Below are 21,699 nucleotides of genomic sequence, written 5' to 3'. Positions count from 1 at the left end.
AGGGTGAGAGGAAATGAGGTAGGTGTAAGAGATTCCTGATAGCCTTCCTTCAGGGAGGAACTAGGGGGAATAGCGATATGTTTAAACTGTGCTCCAGAGAATGGGCAGACAATAGCAGTTGGAAATGGAGAATATAGTCATTTTCTAGGGCTGCTGTAATAAAACACCACACATTGGGTAGCTTAAAACACCAAAAATGTATTCTCTCATATTTCTGGAAGCTGGAAGTCCACAATCAAAGTGTCTATAGGGTTGGTTTTTTCTAAGGGTTTTTTCATGAGGGAGAATCTGCTCCATGCCTCTCACCTGGCTTTTGGTGATGGTTGGCAGTCATTATAGATACATCACTTCTCTCTGTGTGTTTGAACCTTCTTATGGCCATTGTCTTATGAGTAAGCGCGCAAGTCATGCTGTATTAGTGGCCCACCTACCCTAACTAATCACACCCACATTAACCTCATTTCAAAATAAGGTCACATTCTGAGATACTGGGGGTTATAACTTCAACGTATCTTTTGGGGGGAACACAATTCAATCCATAAGAAAGGAAGATCATTGTAGGCTGAAGCAATTTAGGAGAATTATGTAGGAGCTTAAAACTATTCAGGAAAATTCAGCAAAATGCTATTACTAGAACTTAAGTGAGACAGTGGAAATAGAGAAGTTAAACAAAGCATGGATCAGACCATTACAGTTTGGAATGCACCAGTGAGGACACTGGGCTTGGTCCTGCAGGGAGCCCTCGAAACCCTGTTTGCAAAGGATAGTGTGGTCTGTGTTCACTTCTGCAGGCTCAGGTATTAGGGATAGGGACTGGAGAAGATTCAATGAATATTCCTTTTTATTTTTCATGTTTTTAAAAAATAAAGTTCTTTCTTCAGCACTCTTTGTAACATTTTTTAAGTTCTAGAGTATATTGACAATGGTATTAACATTTAAAAACAAACTCCTGAATACTTCTGCTTCAGAATCGTAGATCCCCTTTCATAAAATAATGATACAAAAGATCACTACTGCTTCCACGTGTTTCTGTTTCTGAACATCAAGGTCAGCAATGCAAAGAAACAATAATGACATGACAAATTTGAATTGTAATGTAAATGTAGCATATTAGTAGTACTAGTATATAACATTAATATTTAAAGCATTATTTTCACATTTAGAACTATTAGAATTTTTTAAATATGTGCTTTATAATCTCAGAGCAAAGGCACTGAAAAAAAAAGCAACTAAGAAATATCCACAGAACATGTTGTTACTCCAAATTAATTCCAGTGGGTAGACATGTGGTGACTGATTCCAAGTGCCTTGAGTATCTATAGAGTGATAGTTTGTGCTCACAACTTGCAGGAACCTGAAGTCTATGAGTTGAAAGACAGGAAAACACAATCAAACTTGGCTTCTTTGGTATCTTGGAGACAACGTGACTCTATGAGCTTGCCTCTCTTAGGCTTTCTGAAGTCAGTCTACGTGGCTGGAAATGGGAATGCCTACTCTTTATGCAGGTTCTGGCTTACAAGTACTAAACAATGAAAGCAAAGAAATGGACTTGGTGTTCAAAGGGCTAATCCACATGTGAGCTTGGCTTGCACAATAAGAAGGGAGCCATTTCCATATCATCACAGGACCAAGAACAGCCAGGCTTTGACAGGGCATCGAAAATGTCCGGCCTCTTGCTGGTACCCATTCTACTCTTGTCACAGACATTGAAGCAAGTGGGCTTGGATAAATACAAAACTGGGCCTCACGTGGTGCTCCTCCATTACACACATGTCAATATGTGGAGATTTCCACCTGAGAGGAAACCATGGAAAATGGAAATTCAACATATGGTCAATGAGGGCTGCAAAAATCGTGGAGAGGAACAGTTGCACCCCTGAGGCTTTCAGCGGCACTCCTCCGTAATTGCTTAATTGAAATTTTATTCCTTTCGTTCAGCCTCGCAGCAGGAGTGAATCTACAATTACAAAGCAAGTTTTGATATTTCATTCCTGCCCTTTATACCAATGGGTGAAGAACGGGCATTAATTAAGGGATAGCTACAAAACAAATTGCTCTGGAAGGGAAGAAAAGGGAGAGATGTGAAAGTGTGTATGAATGTAATTAAAAGAGGGGAATGCAGAAGCAACATAGAACATTTTTGTTTTTTTGTTTTTTTCTTCTGTGTTGGTAACAGCAACATAGGAAAATAATTTTACTGAAAATTTGTGGGTAGATTAAAAGGACATTAATTATAGTGAAAAAATGTTTTTTAATCGGTCATAGTTCAAATTTTACAGGCCAAGTGACTTGAACAATTCAAGGTCACTCCTCAGACCCTCAGATACGGTACAATGTGGGTAATAACTGCAAATTGTTATACTTTACAGGGAAAGTATGAGAATAAAGTGAGATACTACAGGGAAAAGCATACTGCAAATTGTAAAGCTCCTGTGCTCAGGAAATTGCATGATTGATTCAGAGAAAGATTTAACCATTCGTTTATTTTCTAATAGTGTGAGGGAGGGAAGTAGGAGCTGAGAAGCAATCAGCATACTCCTTATTAGTACTCTAACAGAGTTTAACTTTCCAAAACTAATATGTGAAAGAGAAACTCAGTCCTTCTGCCACCAGTAATTAGCCACAGGAATTATAATGGGATTGAAACTTTAAGGTGCTTCTGGAACTTATTTAGATATGTCCTCAGTATGAGTAACTGGAAATAGGGTTGAATTGGCAGTGTCTTGTGCCAAATCTCTGGATCTTAAACTATTAAGAATATAAAATTATTGTTTTTATTTGTGAATAATCTAATGAGATTAGTGTGCAGCTCTCATTAGTCTCCAAATGTTCAAAGGCAACATCTGCAAGTAGTTCTGTGAGTCACGTTGGAGTTTAAACAATTTTCCCAGTTCCACTAAAAACAAGTAAGCTCTTAGGGAATGGAAAAAAGGAAAAGTAGATTTAGATGAACAATAACTGATAGGGCCAACTAGGAGAAAATAGACTCAGGCAACATAAGTCTCTCTTTTTTTTTTAATCATTATAAATATATCCATGGTTTGAAGACCATAAGAAGCAAATAAATATAAAATAATAATCAAAGATCACATTGTTCACATTTCTATCCATGGCAGAGCCAACTGGATCCCTACACGATATCCATTCTTGCCTTCTGCTTTAAGAGCAAACAACGAGTGTTATTTGGAGCAGTGATATGCCCAACAAAAAATATTTTATTTCCCACTCTTCCATATATGCTAAAGGTTTCAACATGACTAAACCCTGACTAATGAGTTAGAAGTTAAAAGTTTTGGGAAGAGACTCCTAGTATGGTCGGTTCCTTAAGGGATAATATTTCCCTTTTGCTTTATTTTCTCTTCCCCTTTTTTGCTGTCTGGTAATGGATGGGGAAGCTGGGGCCACAGCAGCTGTTTTGAACAGTGATTGCCTTCAGGGTAGAATTTAACCAACACTGGGTTAAGTTCAGTTTTATTTTGGGTTAAAGAAAAACAATATGACTTTTAAAATCTTTTCACACATTTTTTTCATACAGACCACCTATTAACTGATACACAACAACTACAATATAAGTTCCTTGGAAGCAGAGGCCTTTTTCATTTTGTTCAGAGCCCAGCACACAGGCAAGCCCACAGAGGTTCAAAAATATCTGTTGAATCTGAATGTCTAATACTGACTCTTTCCCTTTTATATTTTCTTGAATAATTCCTTTCTACCTCTCCTCTTTTCTGCTTTTTATACCATAATTTCCTAAAATATTTCCTCCATTGTCTTTTTGCTTCCTCTTCCATCAGTCTTTGTTCCTCATATTTACCGTTGTAGTTCACGTGTTTCTTCTTGTTTAGATGAAAGTCTGTCCCAATTAAAAATGAACAAAATATAAATCCAAAAGAAATGATGATTCTTCTTTCAAATTTGGTTTAAATAGAAACCAGCATGGTGGGCTACTTTGTATTTGTTTTTTTTTTAATTTAAATACAAGTTAGTTAACATACAGTGTCATCTTGGCTTTAGGAGTAGAACCCAGTGATTCATTTCTTACATATGACACCCAGTGCTCATTCCAAGTGTCCTCCTTAGTGCTCATCACCCATTTAACCCATCCACCCTCCCACTTCCCCTCCAGCAACCCTCAGTTTGTTCTCTATTGTTAAGAGTCTCTCATGGCTTGCCTCTCTTTTATGTTTTTATCTTATCTTTCCTTCCCTTCCCCTAAGTTTATCTGTTGTGTTTCTTAAATTCCACATATAAGTGAAATTATATGATATTTGTCTTTCTCTGACTTATTTCACTTATTATAATACACTCTAGTCTATCCACATTGCTGCAAATAGCAAGGTTTCATTTTTCTGAAATGAAAGCAAAACTGAACTATTGGGACCTCATTAAAATAAAAATCTTCTGCACAGCAAAGGAAACAATCAACAAAACTAAAAGGCAACAACAGAATGGGGGAAGACATTTGCAAATGATATATCGGACAAAGGGTTAGTATCCAAAATCTATAAAGAACTAACCAAACTCAACATCCAAAACACAGTAATCCAGTGAAGAAATGGACAGAAAACATGAATAGACTTTTCCAAAGACATCCAGATGGCTAACAGACACATGAAAAGATGCTCAACATCACTCATCATCAGGGAATTACACAGGAAAATAAGAATACAGTTCTTATTACACAGGAAAATAAGAATACACTTAAAGAATACAGTTTTATCTTCCTAAATGTAAAATAAACCTTTCCTACATCCTTATAAATATTGTATAATGGTATTATGACCAAAAGACAAAGATTCAAATTTCATGGTCACTGTGAATTTAAGAACTTCAAAGTTTGTATTTTGAGTGCGTCAGTGGGGGATAGCTCATGAGAAAATGACAAATCAAGTTGAAGAGTTGGTCTCGAGGTTAAAATTCCCAATTAAGAAACAAATGTCACCTCCTAAATTTCAAAATAAAATTATAAAGGGAAAAGATTTCAGGCTGGAAAAGGAGAAATGATTAAATGTCTTCAAGCTGATTTTTTTAATGTGACTGTTTGTCATTCAAATTACCAAGCCATACACATTTATTTTTGAATTCTTTTGAATTTCTAGGATAAGGGGCATTAGGATGAATTCAGTTAGAGAAATATATCACTGTAAGAATGTAAGAAAGTGTAAGAATAAGAGTCCTTTACTGCTAGTTGGAGAAGTCAAATAATGTGGAATTTTTTTTCTTTCCTCTGGCTGTTTTTAAGATTTTATTTTCCCTTTATTTTTTTCATAAGTTTTACTAAATTGTGCATAGATGTGATGTTTTGGGTATTTATAATTTTGGAGAGTAGCAGTTCTTTGTAAAACTGTGTCTTGAGGGCCTCCTGGGTGGCTCAGTCAGTTAAGCATCAGACTTCAGCTCAGATCATGATCTCACAGTTGATGAGTTCAAGCCCCATGTCAGGCTCTGTGCTGACAGCTCAGAGCCTGGAGTCTGCTTAGGATTCTGTCTCCCTCTCTTGCGGCCCCTCCCCTTCTCATGCTCTCTCTCTCTCTCTCTCTCTCTCAAAAATAAATAAACATTAAAAAATGAAAAAAAAAACTGTATCTTGATATCTTTCTACAGCCTTGGAAAATGTTTTGCCATTGTCTCTTCAACTATTGCTTCAGTCTCATGTTCCCTCTTCTCTCTTTTCTTCTACATATGCATTTTACCATTTCCGACATTACTTATGTCTCCTAATCTTTTTTCTTTTTTTGACCAACCTTCTTTTCTCTTTGTTTTTCAATCTGGTTATTTTCTACTGACGTACATTTTTGTTTTCTTATATCTAATCTTCTGGTAATTTACCCACAAATATTCTTTTCAGTTATTGTATCCTTCAGTTCTGGAACTACCATTTGAATATTTTATATTTATATTTATATTTATATTTATATTTATATTTATATTCTATATATATGTTATATGTTATATATTATATATATTCTTATGCTTTTTGAAACTATTTTGTCATCTATTTTATTGAACATATTGATTACAATTATTTTTACATTTCTGTTTTATCATTTCACTACCTAGATCATCTGTGGGTCTGTTTCTAGTACTTATTCCTTCTCTTGTTTTTTGATCATTTGGTACTATTGTAGATTTGTTTTGAATTCTAAACATTGTATATAAAAGACTGCCAAGACAGGAAGCTCTATGTGACATTATCTTTATCAAAGAATATTTAATTATTCTATTGAGTAGTTAGTATAAGGGCAGATTCTCTCAGTCTAAGCTAGGATTAATAAAGTTTGAGAACTGGTTTGAAGCTTTGTAGAAGCTGTAATATTTTTACTTTGCCCATATTCCTGAAAAATTTGAGTTTTACCATTGCCTCTCTTTCTTGGAAGATTCTAATTTCCAATTTGTGTTCTTTTGGTGCTGTGAGACTGCTAAAAGGGTTTTTTTTTGGTTTTGTTTTGTTTTGTTTTTGTTTTTTTGCCTCCTAACCTGCTTCCTTCTTAGTTCTTCAGTCTCTTACACCTTGAAATATTAATGCTTGACAAATGACTCAAGCAAAAAAAGGTTGTCCTCACTTCCTTACAAAGTCATTTTCTCTAGATCTTGTTCGTTTGGGTCTGACCTACCTTTTTAGCCATTATATTTTTACCACATCCCAAGTTTGACAAACACTCGAGACAGACTTTCTGCTTAAACTCTGAGCCTCCCGCTATGAAATGGCAAATAATAGTAAATGTTTCAATGGGAGAAAGCAGCTAAACAAGTATAGTTCCCTTTAGTGTGTTTCCATTCTCTTTTTGATCTGTACCTCTAATCATGGCTGCTTTAATTGCTCTCTAATGCCTAAATAAGCTGAAAATTTTTAGACTGAGGTTTTATAGTAGCTTTTGACTGGAGACCTTGTGTAATACAAACTATTTCATTAGAGTTGGGAGATTTTTTGGAACCAACTCTTTGACCTTTCATTTTCCCTCTAGGCCTGACTTCTTGCTCTGTGGATTATGTTGTACCAAGTTAGAATTCTTCTTAATATACTAGTGACAATTTTCTTATGTAACATTTTAGAAATACTGGCAAGGTTATATTCAAACTGTACTACTTAGTTGTTTTGTCCCTAATTAAAGAGGAAGAAGAAGTTGGGGAGGGGACATGGATTTATCCCTATGGGATTAGTTGTTTTTATTATTTATGTGCCCAGAGGGGAGTATAGAAGAGAATTGGTTAAAGTTAAGAATTTTTGTTTTGTTTTCCTTAAATAGCAGTCCCATTGGGATTAAATTATACTTTGGCCAGCTTCTTACATTTATTTGCCAATGGACAAGTCCAAATATGAAGGAATTTTGGTTCTATTTGGATTGATATAATTAGCCTGTCTATAAATAGATTATTTATATCTGTATATTTTAGTTGATGACTTGTCTTATAGAAGACAAATTGTTATTTTAAAATGTCCAGAGTGTTGAAGAGAAGATCCAAAGGAAGGAATATTTGTTCCTGCTAACGTAGTGTGCATACTATACTAGAAAGATGGTGGGGCAGTGGGATAGGGAATGCATATTCATATAGTGGGATCTTAAAAATGACATACATTATCCTCTCTCTGCTCCTCCCTCCCCTCTCTCTCCAAAATAAATAAACATTAAAAATAAAAAACAAGACAGGTGCCTGGCTGGCTCACTCAGGTGAGCATCCGACTTCAGCTCAGGTCATGATCTCACGGTTCATGTTCAAACCCCGTGTCAGGCTCTGTGCTAACAACTCGGAGCCTGGAGCCTGCTTCAGATTCTGTGTCTCTTTCTCTCTCTGCCCCTGCCCCACTCACGCTCTGTGTCGCTCTGTCTCTCAAAAATAAATAAATATAAAATAATTTTTTTTTAAATAATGAAAAAACAAGATAAATCCTTTTCTAGAATTTTAGAAGTACAAGTTTTATGGATACTCTTGCATGATTTTCACTTAGATATGAGACTATAGTTTCATAAGGTTATCTGGTGTGTTTAATGCATTCCAACTGAATGCATTCCAACTATGCATTCCAACTGAAATGGCATATCTGGTATTGTGTGACAAAATGCCCATTTTAGTTCCTGTTGCAGAAATCTTAAATATTTCATGTTGTGCTGACAACACTAAGGTACTTATCTCAAAGAACTATATTTTGATGTGGTCATTGGCCTTTCTCCTAAATAATTCTAAATAGAGAAATACAGAAATGAAACTTATTTTTTTCTTTGTTCTCATGCGGTAACTGTTAAGGTGAGTCTCAAAGAGTTTATTGAAAACATATGGTCTTAGTGACACATGAAAAAAATAATACTCATCTTCATGGTAATAATCAAATTCCAATTAAACATAGCTAAATTAACCAGTGTCTCTATGTAGTAGTTTGAAATAAGTCATTATATCTATCTTGCATATCAATTTTATGCTCTTTTAACTTTCTAAAAAAAAAACTGTTGGAGGGATTATTGCTTTCAATCTTCAGAAAATTCTAGAGGCTTCTTTCTTCATAAATCACCTGAGGATAGTTGAGAGTTGACATTCTCATGGTCATGTACAAAGTCAGGAATGTAGCTCAATTTTTAATTTATAGTCCCCTCTATTTTTTAAACTCCACAGTTTATTAATTAGCAACTGGAAATAATCAAACAAAACAGATTTTATGATCAATATGACTACACATTTAGTCAAACTTGCTTTGAAATGGAAGGATTAATCAAAATTATATGATTTCACCTTTGCTCATCATCTGTTGAAGTTCGTCTGTTGAATTGTTAGTGTAATTTTTGGTCAATAAGGAGATTTGCCTTCCTTTTGTTTTCATGAACTCTTAAGGAAAATAGAGAAGCAGAGTGGGTGATTACCTAATTTAATAGCAGCATTCAATCTACTACAATAGCGTGTATATTTTCTTCAAAGAGTGTCACAGGACATGTACATCTAGATGGATAAGAAACTGATTATTAAAAGAGAAATTATGAGAAACTACAAAATGCAAAATGAAAAGATATGATTGAGGTGGATGTGAAAAAGCACAGAATTTTCAATTTCATTTTCAACCAATCAGGAAAGCTGTATAGAACAGGTGGCATTTCACACAGAAAAAAAAAAAAAAATAGGTACTTTGATCATCTGGTAAAGAAAAGACATTTTAAATGCAATTTTGATTCACTTGTAGACTTATTCCAGTTTTAGACTCTGTATTTTTTAATTTGCTGATAGAGTATAATTAGAAACTAATGTAAATTTTCTCCTGTGCTTTAAGAATCTTGACATTTAGTACTTCATTTTAACAATGCCTTTTATAAGGTGTCATTTCCTTTTATAGTCATTACACTTAAAATTTTTTCTTCTGCTTTCACAGAAAATAAAAGATAAAAACAGTATTAGGATAACTGGCAATTCAAAGGCAAAAAAGGGGCTCCAAGACACAGATAGCTAAGTAAACATAAAAGAAAAGTTATGTATTGCTCCCACGTAAAATTAAATTATAGCTGTAAGAATATAAATGGCTCAATCTGTATTATCTTTTGTTGATCCAGCAGCTTGTTGCTATAAAAATACTGACAATTATAAATATAGTCCTTTCCCTTCTGCCATTGGAGCCCTCATATCTTCCTATGAAAGTCACAAGTGAGAGATAAATTTGACACCTTGGATAGGAAATTGAATAGAAGCAAGAAATCAAGTAGAAATTCAAATCTCTCCCTTGACTCTCACAGGAACATATGAAAGTGACTTCCATAATGGCAAAATTTTCTGAGAACATTAAATTAGAATTTTAAGGACATGTTTATTCCAAATCAATATGACTCCAGAGATTGAAAAAATTCATGCCTTTGAGAATAATGCATAGTGTCATTCTGAACAGGCAAGACATACTTATGAAATGTCCTAAAGAACAAAGAATAGAGCTGGGAGAAATATTAAATTTACTTTTATTACAAAACCTTCCTAGAATTTAACTTAATTTAAAATTAAAATAATTTCATCTTCATTATTTTTATAATCATTGCCGAATGTTTGAGTGCCTACCAAGTACAGAACAAAGAATTAAGTATTGCGAGCCCAAAGAACAAATGATAGTCTCTCCCTACAGGGGCACACTATCTTTGGAAAAGAGAAAGTAAGTTTCTACTGACATATGTTCCCATTACTTATATTACTCTCTTGCCCTGTTTGGAACCATACAATTCTAATAATTCTTTGGGCATTCATTTAATACAGGTTTTTATTTTTCCTTTTTGGAGTAAGTTGAGACGATGGAAGTCGTGGGAAAATCTACCTCAAATCTCACATCATAAAACCCTACCGTGTCTCAGCAGGGACTTTGGGTATCAGTAACTCCCTCCTGAAATAAAAAATTAATGGTCAATGTGTTTGTCCTACAGTATTAGAAGTCCCCAACCTAGGGGTGCCTGGGTGGCTCAGTTGGTTAAGCGTCTGACTTCGGCTCAGGTCATGATCTCACAGTCTGTGAGTTTGACCCCCATGTGGGGTTCTGTGCTGACAGCTCAGAGCCTGGAGCCTGCTTTGGATTCTGTGTCTCCCTCTCTCTCTGCCCATCCCCCACTCATGCTCTGTCTCTCTCTGTGCCAAAAATAAACATTAAAAAAATTTAAAAAAAAGTCCCCGACCTAACATCGTTAGACAATATGAGAAAATGCTTTAAAGAAAAACTAAGTTTTAATTTTTTTACAGCTATATCATTTGCAGAATATGAATCACACTATGTTGTCACCTAGCAACTATTTATTTGATATGATATTTTAACCTAAAACAGACATTTTTCCCATGACTAAATTCTATTCCAAGTCTATCACATCTATTTTCACATCTATTTTCTATGTCCTGATAGAAACCATAATAACTTACTAGAACAGGCAAGTGTCAGATCTGCTGATAATGAAAGCTGCAGTGGGGCCTAAAACACAGATGCTGGGTGGTACTTGCTGACTCTGGACATGTTTAGGATGTTATTTCATGAACCATGTTCAGAATGAGAGGAAAATCAATGGGAAAACTTACTGGATTAAACCTCATAAACTTGATGTGTCTTTCTTCCTCTTCTTTTCTGGGCTTCCCTGTGATACAGTACTCTTCACATTTTATTGTAATGCTCTGTTTGTGTTTCTTTCTACCCAAACTATAGGCTTTTTAAGTGAGTAGAGCCTATCGTATGAAGAAGTAGGCAAAGTGCTTACATCATAGTAGATGTCAAAAATGATTAAATGGATGAATGGGATAAGGATCTAAAATGGTATTGTAGCTATCAGAGAAATAAGAAACAAGTTGTAAATAATGTCATAGGATCTTGAGGTCTATGATTTTATACAACTTGGCGTAATTATAGAACATGAAGTATAGAGGCTTGGTATTCATCACTGGCCACGATCTTATAATTTGTTGAATAAATATTTTACAAATGCTGGAAGACAGAATGAACAATTCCCAAGCAACCCTGGCATTCATAATTTGGAGTTATTTGAAGTTTTGCTCCGTCACAAATTTGAATCTCATGTATTCTACATGAGCTGGTGAGTCACTCAGCTGGTGATAGAGCCTAGCCTTGAATGTCCCAGGCAATTATGTTGTCAAAGCTGTGATCCCTGAGAGTTTGGCCCTCAGCTCTGATGCTGTAAAGTTCTAAATGTCCTGAGACCTGAGAAAATGAAAAAAAAGCACCAATTTGGTCAACTGTTCCCCACCTACTTCTCGAGGCAACTTTGATTTTTTTCTGTTCATCATTAGTTACACGGTAACCTTCAGAAGGAATTAAAAATTTCCCTTTAATGTGAAAATTGCATTGCATAAAACTCTTCATGTAAGTTTAAAAGGTGAGATGATAAGAAGAGGAACTATACTGGCATTTAGGTGAAAGCTAGAAGCTTATGCAAACATTGTGGTATACTTAAATTTCAGGTTTCAAGAAAATTTTGAGAGTTATCATTCATGAATTTCACAAGCTTACTGTGCATGCAAGAATAAAGGAAAAAAATTGGGAAATGGAGGAAAAGTATTTATTGAATACTCACATTCAGGTCTCCTGTGAAGCATTTGTCTTATAAAAGAAGAAGTAATTTAGTGAAGCTCAGAAAATCTGATTCTCTTCCAAATGTACAATAACAAATTAAACAAGAGATCTATTTTGGTTGAGATGAAATCAGTCAAAGAAAAGATAAACATTAAATAAACTGACACCATAACTTCTAAAAATATAAAAGTAATAAAAGGTAGAAGTTAAATCAACTTACAAGAGAAAGAAGATACAAATTCAGGGATAAAACCAAAGGCAATGAAAATGTAAATGGGAGGTGGAGTGCCATACGCTTTAAAATTATCTGGTAGAATTGTCCAGTGCAAACTATATCAGAAATTATCATTAGAATTGGAGGCAGATACAGATCCAATCAAGTTATAGAATTACATGCATTGTCTTCACAGGAACATTATTTTTGTACTGATCGTCAATAATATTTACAGCTCTCCTTCTGTACATTTGTCATAATTGTGCTCTTTTATTTGGATGATTATTGATATAATGACAATTTTTCCAATAGACAGGAATTTCCAAGAGGTAAAGACCGTGCCCAACTTGCTCACCACTGAATATCAAGTACATAACACAGAGTGTGACATAGGACAGGCATTTAAACACCTTGTTGAACTTACAAGTGGACAATGATCTTCATTGGTTCTGCGAGGATTCAACTGCACACGGTGCTACCTTTGGCTACCATTAAACATTTTAAATTTGAAAAGTAGAAAGATCTGTGTGTGACTCCTACACCTACAAAATAGGTTTGTGGTGAGCTAAATGGATCCAGGAAACAGGAAAGGACGGATGAGCATCTGACAGGGGTATTTCCACTGGGCTGCTCAGATGCTTGCTTGCTCTCTGCCACCTGGACATATTTAAATCCAAACCCAAATGAATAATTAAATTCAACTGCATGAAGGGATTCCTTGTCTTTTTGTCTAGGGCATTTATCTTAGTGATTCTTAAAGTGTGGTCCCTTGAGCAACTTCATCAGCATCATCTGTAAATTTGGTAGAGATGTAAAATTTTCAGCCCCCTACCAGACCTACTCAGTCAGAAACTGGTAATGGGTCCCAGATATCTGTGTTTAATGAGCTTGCAGGTGGCTCTAAGATAAAATGTGAGAAACTCCAAACACTGTGTGAAGTGAATATTACTGTATAGACTAGTGAATTTTCATCGCACATCCTTTGTTGTCATGGAGTCCACAATAAGCAATATTGTAACCATGGCTATGGTGGCTCCATCAACATGTGGACTCCCAGCCTTTCAACATCCATGTGAATAACAGTTGCAGTTGTGCTTCTTTGATTTTGGAAGAAGTAGGACAGAACTGTAAATTATTATGGATTGCATTTACACATGACACTACATCTAATAATCAATGTTGTTTTCAAATACTTTTAAGAATAAAGGAAATGCATTATAGAAAAAGGAAATATGACTTTAATAGTTCTACCTATGACTCCCTGTGAAACCTTTGTTCTCCAGGTTCCTCTTTTTTTTTAACACCACACAATATACTGCACATATTAAAAGTATACAATTTGATTAGTTTTCATGTGTACCTACCGTGAACCATCACCACAATCGAGATCATGAGTATATCAATACCCACCAACAGACCCTTGCAGTCATTCCCACTCAAACTTCTCTGTCCCTCCTCCCCCTTCTCGAAGCAACAACTAATAGGCTTTCTGTCACTATAGATTACTTTTTATGTTCTAGAGTTTTATACAACTGGAATCATACTGTATGTATGCTTTCTTGTCTCGATTCTACCACTCAGCATAACGATGTTAATATTCATCCATTTTGTAGCATATATCAATAGTTCGTTCCTTTTTCTTGCTGACAAGTATCCATTACATGGACATACCAAAGTTTGCCAACCCATTAACCTGTTGATAGGCATTTTGGTCTTTTTAGTGGAATATTACAAATAAAGCTATTGTGTGAACTTGTGCCCAATTCTTTGTAGGGATGTAGGCTTTCATTTTCTTTGGGAAAAGGCTAAGGAGTGGAGTGACTAGATTATATTGCACACATATGTTAAACAGATTAAGAAACTGTCAATCTCTCAAAGTAGTTATATTATTGGACATTCCCATAAGCAGTTCATGAGATATCCAGTTTCTCTACTTTGTTATCAACATTTGGTGTGGTCAACATTTTCAAGTTTAACCATTCTAAAATATTTCCTTTTTAATGTCTCCTAACTTGCTTAATCGCATTCAGATTTTTTTTTCATCTCATACATCAAACTTTTTATGTTTAGAAGTTCAAATTGGGTGGATTTATATCTTCCATGACTCTCCTTAACTCTTTGAACATATGTAATATAGTTGTACTAGCAGTATCAATGTCCTCATTTGTTGATTTTAACATTTTATTAGTTCTAGTCCAGTTTCAATTTATTGGGTTTTTTTTCTCCTCAATGTGGCTTATATTTTATTATTGCTTTGCAAGGGTATAATGGTTTGGGGGGTGTTTTTGTTTGTTTTTTGTTTTTGCCAGTCATGAATTTTACTCTATTGAGTTCTGGATCGTTTTGTTTTTATACAAATATTCATGAGGTTTGTTCTATGATGCATTTAAGTTACTTGCAATTTGCTCTTTTTGGGTCTTTTTAAATTTTTTTTCTTAAAAAAATTGTTTTAATGTTTATTTATTTCTGAGACAGAGAGAGACAGAGCATGAGCAGGGGAGGGGCAGAGAGAGAGAGGGAGACACAGAATCAGAAGCAGGCTCCAGGCTCTGAGCTGTCAGCACAGAGCCTGATGGGGCTCAAACTCGCAAACCATGAGATCATGACCTGAGCCAAAGTTGGTCGCTCAACTGACTGAGCCACCCAGGTGCCCCTGTTCTTTTTGGGTCTTGATTTTATATTTGTTAGAATCAGAGCAATTCTAGGTAAGGCTAAGATTCCCACTATTCAGGGAAGTCTCTTGTTTACCCAGTGCCCTTTCATCATGAGGTTTTCCAGTTCAGCTGGTGGTAACAGACATTACTCCAAGTCCTGTGTGAGTGCTAGGCATTGTTACTTCTAAAACTTTCCTCAGCCTGGAGTAGTCTCCATGCATGTGTTAGTAACCAGTCGCATACTCAAGGGGTATCTTCCTGGAGCATGCTCTCTCTCTCTCTTTCTTTCTTTCTCTCGCTCTCTCTCTTTCTCGCTCTCTTCTTCCTGATACTCTGCACTGCAAATTCTAGCTACCTCAGTTTACACACACAGTTCCATGTCCTCCATACACTAGGCTCCTACTGGATCTCTCTTAGCCTAGAAACTTTTTTTAGAGTTTATTTATTTATTTTGAGAGAGAGAAAGAGAGCATAAGTGGTGGTGGTGGGGGGGTGCAGGGGACAGAGAGGAAGAGAGAGAATCCCAAGCAGGCTTTGTGCAATCAGCACAGAACCCAGTGCAGGGTTTAAACCCATGAACCCTGAGACCATGACCTGAGCTGAAACTAAGAGTCCAATGCTTTAACCAGCTGAGCCACCCTAGGCGGCCCTTATCCCATAAAGTCTTAAGGAAGCATTTGTTAGGCTCACCTTTTTGTTTCCTATTTCTCAGGTCGCACTCTCCTTCATCATCTGACACTGTGTGTCTTGAAAACTGTTGTTTTATATACTTTGCCTTATGGTGGAATTATCTCAAATGGGAGGGTAAATTCAGTCTTTATTACTCCATTTTAACTGAAGACAAAAATATCTCCTCATATTTTTATAGTCACATTTGGAATAAATGACCTTTAAAGATCAACCCAGCTGTGTGTAGACCCTGTTATGTACTGCCCAATAGGCTGCACTGACATGTACTCTCCAGACCTCAACTTCCTGACTTTGTTCTTGGCCTGAGCAGCCCTAGCTTTGAAATACACAGTTCTGGGGATGATAAAGTCCAACTGCTGCCATCATCACTATAGATCAAGAACCCCCCAACTGGTAGCGACCACTGTCTCCAAACCACTGGCTGGTTCAAAACTGTAAAGGGTATGGTTTCTCTGTTGTTCTGTAGAAGAGCTAGATCATACAACCCAGGAGTGTGGGGACTTCATAGACCCTGGAGCAGATGTGACCAGTGAGAAATAGTAGAACCATCAGATGAATTATTCTTTTCCCCAAACCCCATGCCCACCTAGGAGACATGAAGCTTGTCCAGAGATATCCCATATGACTAAATAATAACTGACTACGTTTTCTTGTAAAATCACAGACAACTGGATTCATTTCTCCTCCTCACTCCTGCCTCATTTCCCTTTTTCCTTCACTCTCACTGCATTTGCATATAATGTTTCACCCCTACCAAAGAGCATTAATATATACATTTTGGTTCAGACTCTTTTCTGGGGTACTCAGGCTATGAGAGTGGGGGAAATAAGAGAATATAAGAAAGATAATAATCATCCCATTACATAACACCTACTTGCTCCATTTTTACACACAAAAAAATGTAAAATTTTCTCTGGATATTTTAAATGAAGAAACAAAAACATTTTAATTTAACATGTTGAAAATTTAGCCCAAATTTACAGAACCTGGAGAAATATTATCAGAGACTGTTGGTCTTGCTGAAGGAAAAGTAACATAATGTGGATCCTCAGTTCTAGAATAGCTGCCGAATCAGGGAAGGTAGAGAATTCTACATGCAGGTGCAACGTCACTGTGAACGCTGGAATTTCAGAGCTCTTACCTAGAACATGATTTGAAGGTTTGTGGGAGAATGATGATCTAAAACTTGAAGCAACCTGTAGTTTGCCTGCATTCTTAAATACCATGATTACTTTAAATAGAAGAAGCTGAAATGTTTTTGCCTTGGTGTTCTGTCCTGTATCACAGCTTTGTGATTTGTTTAAACAGATCTCTTCAGCACAGTGGAGTGATATTAAGCATGTGACTCCCATGCCAAAGTTACAGACTATGCACTAGTTGAAGAAAAGATCATTTGGTAAGTATGAATTTGAAGGTGGGTAAGTAAGTTTTAATAGTTTATGTGGACAGTACATTTTTAATCAGAAACCAATTACAATGTGAGATTTATTCATGAAATACTAGATTAGTACAGTGGGAGTCCTAACAAAATTATGATTTTTAACTTTCCTCCTATAAATTATTCTTGTTTATTCATAGAAACCAATAAAGTGGAATAAGGGAGTCTAATGTTCTTTTCCTTTCTAATGCAATTTATTTAAAGAATCTTAAGACCTAGTATTGCGGGTTGAATTGTATTCCTCAATAAGATATGTTGAGATCCTACCTCAGTATTTGTCCATGTGATCTTATTTGGAAATAGGGTCTTTGCAGATTAATCAAATTCAAATGAATTCATGCTGGATTAGGGTGGACCCTAAATCCAGTTACTGCTGCCCCTATAAGAGAAGGGAAATTTGGATATTGACACATACAGAAAACATGTGATGAAAAAGGCACAGATTGGAGTGATACATCTGCAAGCCAAGAATAGCCAGCAAGCAATGCTAGAAAGACTCTCCCAGAGAGCCTTTGGGGATAACAGGCACCTGCTGACACCTAGATTTCAGACTTCAAGCCTCTAGAACCATGAAAGAATAGATTTCCACTGTTTTAAGCCACGTACTTTACGGCAATTTCTTATAGTAGCTCTAGAAAACTAATGTACTTAGTTATAATTGTTAAAAGACTTTTTTTTGTTCTTATGTCATAAGTTTTATAAAAATTCAATAAAGTTAACAAGGATTTGTTTTATGATATTATTACAAATTATACTACATTAAGGAATCTTTGAGGCTTACATTTGAACTCTATATAGAAAATTTTATTGACAAAATATTTTCTTTTCCATTAAGGAATTTCCTATAACTCCTATTCAGTCCAATTTAACAGGTTGTTTGTAATTACCTGTCTGTGAATAGTACTCTGGAAGGTAACAACATTGCCAACAACTTGACTTCAGACTTCTGGTCCCTTGTTTTAAGTCACCTGGTTTGTAGTAATTTGTTATGGGAGACCCAGGAAACAAATACAATACTGACAACTTCAGGATTTTTTGTAGATGACAAGGGGATTCAAGTCCCAGCCTTATGACCTCATATTACATTAATCACCTCCATAAGGGCCCTATTTTTAAATATAGTCATTTGGGTGTTGGGATTTCAACATATAAATTTGCGGGGGCGGGGGTCACAATTCAGCCTATAACATTGTGATTATTTTTCTTTATTTCTTTAGATATTTTTAAAATTTTTGTCTTCCCATAAAATGACCCCTTATTCTTGTAACCTTTTACTTTTTAGAACCAAATTTCCCTAAAACACTTTGTTCATATGATTCATATGAGGGTAGCCACAACCCCACACCAGGGATGGCACATGCCATAGTCCTAATTATTCAGAGAACCAATGAAAAACTTTGTTTGGCCTCTGCAAAAAGATAGTGGCCACTATATATCATGTTCCCCCCAGGGTCACTAGAATTAACCTTTACACAATGTGGAGTGAGTGTGCCAGAAAATAAAGGCACTCAGAAGAAAATAAGGCCAGAGAGAGAAGAGACAAGACAGACAGGTACCTGCTAATATTCAAACATTCAATGCAGTCTGTCAGAAGCTTGACCCATACATAACTTTTGAATTACCTGATAAATATCCTATATTTGCTTAAGCCAGATTACATTGGCATTCTGTTCGTTAATATTAGAGTCCTGACTACAACAATTCTGGAGTTATAGAAAACTTGTAAGTAGATATCATAATCTTCTATTGTCTGGGCAATTGTGTTAGATCATGTGATAGGTAGTTTTTAAGATAGTCCCCAGTGATCCTCATCTTCTAGTATAAGATGCAACCTCTTCTCCTTAAGTATAAACTGAATTTACTGATTCACTTTTAATGAAGTGAATACAGCAGAAAAGATGGAATCTCACTTCTGAGATTAAGTTACAAAAGACCGTGTTTTTGGTGTTTGATGCTTTGTCTTACTCTCTTTTGGATCACTTATCTGGGTGGAGCCAGTGATGAGACTTGAGGCCCACCTGGTGAGGGACCACACAAGTGAAATTGGAAGCAAATCTTCTCCTCATTCTCCAAACCAATCAGGCCTTCAGATAAGACCATAGCTTCAAGCTGACAGTTTGATGCAATGTCATGAAAGACTTTAAGCCAGAGGCAGCCAGCTAAGCCATGCTTGGATTTCTGATGCACAGACACCATGAGAGTATAAATGTTTGCTGTTTTAAGCTGCTACATTTTAAAGTAACTTGTTATACGGTAATAGATAATACAAATCACTTGAAAAATAATAAATCTTGGAAGCTATTTGAAAGCAGTATTATATAGTATCATATCATATCATATCATATCATATCATATCATATCATATCCACAAACAGAAATAAGCTATTGGCCATCTATGAGTTGTCTTCTAGATAAGATATATATTTTCATTAACATTGAGGGTCTCAACACTTACAATCTCAGTAACAGGAAGGAAGCATCAAAGTATAAGAACAATTTGTGTTTCACACCCTTGAATTTGAATGCTGAGTCAACCCCAACTAACTGTATGACCTTGGGCAAATCACTTAAAATCTATGTGCTTCTGTTTCCTCTTCTGTATAATGGAGATAAGAAAATCTACTTAAAGAGTTTTCTGGAGATTAGAAATAATATATGTAGAATACTAAAACCATGAGTGGGCACACAGGACTGGAGCTTAATAATACATGGTTAGTATTTCTTTGACTAGTACCTTTAAGGTGAAAGAGCAGACTGACAACAGGAATGCATCCTTTGATATTGGCATGGTGCTTGGGTGTGGACCCAAGTTGTGACCACTTGCTTGTTAGGATTAGGTTCTAACTGACTGGTTGGCCCCACACAGTTCAGTTCTCATATTAAGGTTGCTTGTGGTCCTTCTTTGAAACTCACTGGAGAATTATGTTGTGTTGGGTAGAAGATACACGTATTCAATGTGTGAGCTAGGTCACTTTTTCCGCCACAGAGGGACTTTACTATTGTCAATATTTTGTCAAGTGTCCCCAGACCTCTTTAATATGTCCCTTTCTGTAAAGGTATTAAAACATTTCACAAATTTGTTTACCTGTTTATGCCATAGTTAAATCGAATGTTTCCTGTTAGTTTAAATTACACCAATCTTTATCATATTCCCAGAGGACATTTAGGCAAGCTTACATATCATCCATTTGCAAATGGGAAAACCAGTACATCTAGAGGTTAAATCCATTTATAGTGTAGAGAAATCAAAGCCTATTACTGATTTGGAAAATCCCTGGAGAATTCTGTCTTTCCTATAGTTTAGGAACTTGCAAAATAATAATTATATATTATGTCAACAAAATCATTGACCGTAGTAAACGTGAGTTTGTTTCTCAGTGTATTTAAGTCTAGTCAGATCCTTATTAGAGAAAAGTGCCCAGTTTAGGAATTCATAAATAAAGTGGATATCTCAGATAGTATTGAATAATAAAATAAAATTAATAGTTGAGTGTTAATGTAAAGCATAGCCACAGAATTGCCATGAAGGTGATACCTGAGCACATTAGATGTGGTATATAATAGAAGATTTTGTTATTTATAAACCCAGTGTTTGATGTTTAACAGGCCAACAGATAGCAGCATTAAAATTATAATTATCATTTTTTTCTGATTCCAACAATATGCATTCATTATAGAAAAAAAAGAAAATGTTAAAATTAAAAAAAAATCATTCATAATTCCGACATCCAGAGATAATTTATAATAATTTGACATATATCTCTATAATCTATCTAAATGAATAGTATATATATTCATTTAAATCTATAAATTATATATTTGGGATTATACCAAAGAGTTTTGTGTGAATGCTACTTTGTGTTTTTATTTGACAGTAACATAATGTCAAACCTGGCTTAATGTTTAATATATCATTAATATGCCATGTATTGTGTATACAAGTATCGTCTGGACACTGCAAAAGCCTAAAGAACATCATTTACATAGACTGTGACACACCTCCTAGGGTTGTATAATGTGACAGCCTATGTTAAATGTTCTTAGAAAACATTTGAAATGGCTACATAATTGCTCATTACGTGACTCTTCCATTCTTTATTAGCTACTAGTCTGCTGTTCAATGCTAAACTTGCTTCCAGTTTTGATGTTATAAATAATGCTATGTGAAATTGTGCAAAAATATTTGTATTCTCTGCTCATTCATTTAAGGAATACCCTTGGAAGTATAATATATATAAGTCAAAAGATAAAGAATTTTAAGTATTCTCTATATATACTGAAATATATAACAAATGCTTTAGACTACTTACTGGGGGGCTCTTGTTTCCAGTTTAAGCCTGTATGCCCATCAAAATTTCCTTGGTTTCAAGTAAACTTAATTTATTTCAATAAGGAATATCTATATATATGTGTATGTCTATGAAACATAAAAGAAAAGTTCACAGAGTCCTAGGCACTCAAGAGTATAAAGAAATGGTACCAGGAACTCAAAAGCCATTAGGAAATTAGTTAGCAGTAAAATTTTACCTGTCTCTGAATTTGTGTATTATTCCTCTCTCTCCCCCCCCCCCCCACTTTCCCTTTCCCTCTCCCTTTCTCCTTTTCTCCCTCTCCCTTCTTCCTTCTCTCCAGCTTTTGGAATGGTCTAAAATGTATACAACACAGTTGATTGTGTATCTTC

At 35.4% G+C, this 21,699-nt stretch overlaps 1 long non-coding RNA gene across 1 annotated transcript in view; it reads right to left on the bottom strand.

Moving 5' to 3' along the window:
* Nucleotides 1-3,438: 3,438 nt before the first annotated feature.
* The window catches only part of LOC106975193 (uncharacterized), a 42,839-nt gene continuing 24,578 nt past the window's right edge, over nucleotides 3,439-21,699 (bottom strand). The window contains exons 2-4 of the long non-coding RNA XR_001430273.3: nucleotides 8,725-8,817; nucleotides 8,507-8,622; nucleotides 3,439-3,853 (exon numbers count right to left, since the gene is read on the bottom strand). This is a non-coding gene — a long non-coding RNA (uncharacterized LOC106975193). The remainder of the gene's footprint in view (nucleotides 3,854-8,506; nucleotides 8,623-8,724; nucleotides 8,818-21,699) is intronic.

This window comes from Acinonyx jubatus, chromosome C2 (genome assembly GCF_027475565.1).
Source record: "Acinonyx jubatus isolate Ajub_Pintada_27869175 chromosome C2, VMU_Ajub_asm_v1.0, whole genome shotgun sequence".
NCBI classification, from domain to species: domain Eukaryota; kingdom Metazoa; phylum Chordata; class Mammalia; order Carnivora; family Felidae; genus Acinonyx; species Acinonyx jubatus.
The sequence above is the reverse complement of the archived record's forward strand: the minus strand, read 5'-3'. Positions and strand labels throughout refer to the sequence as shown.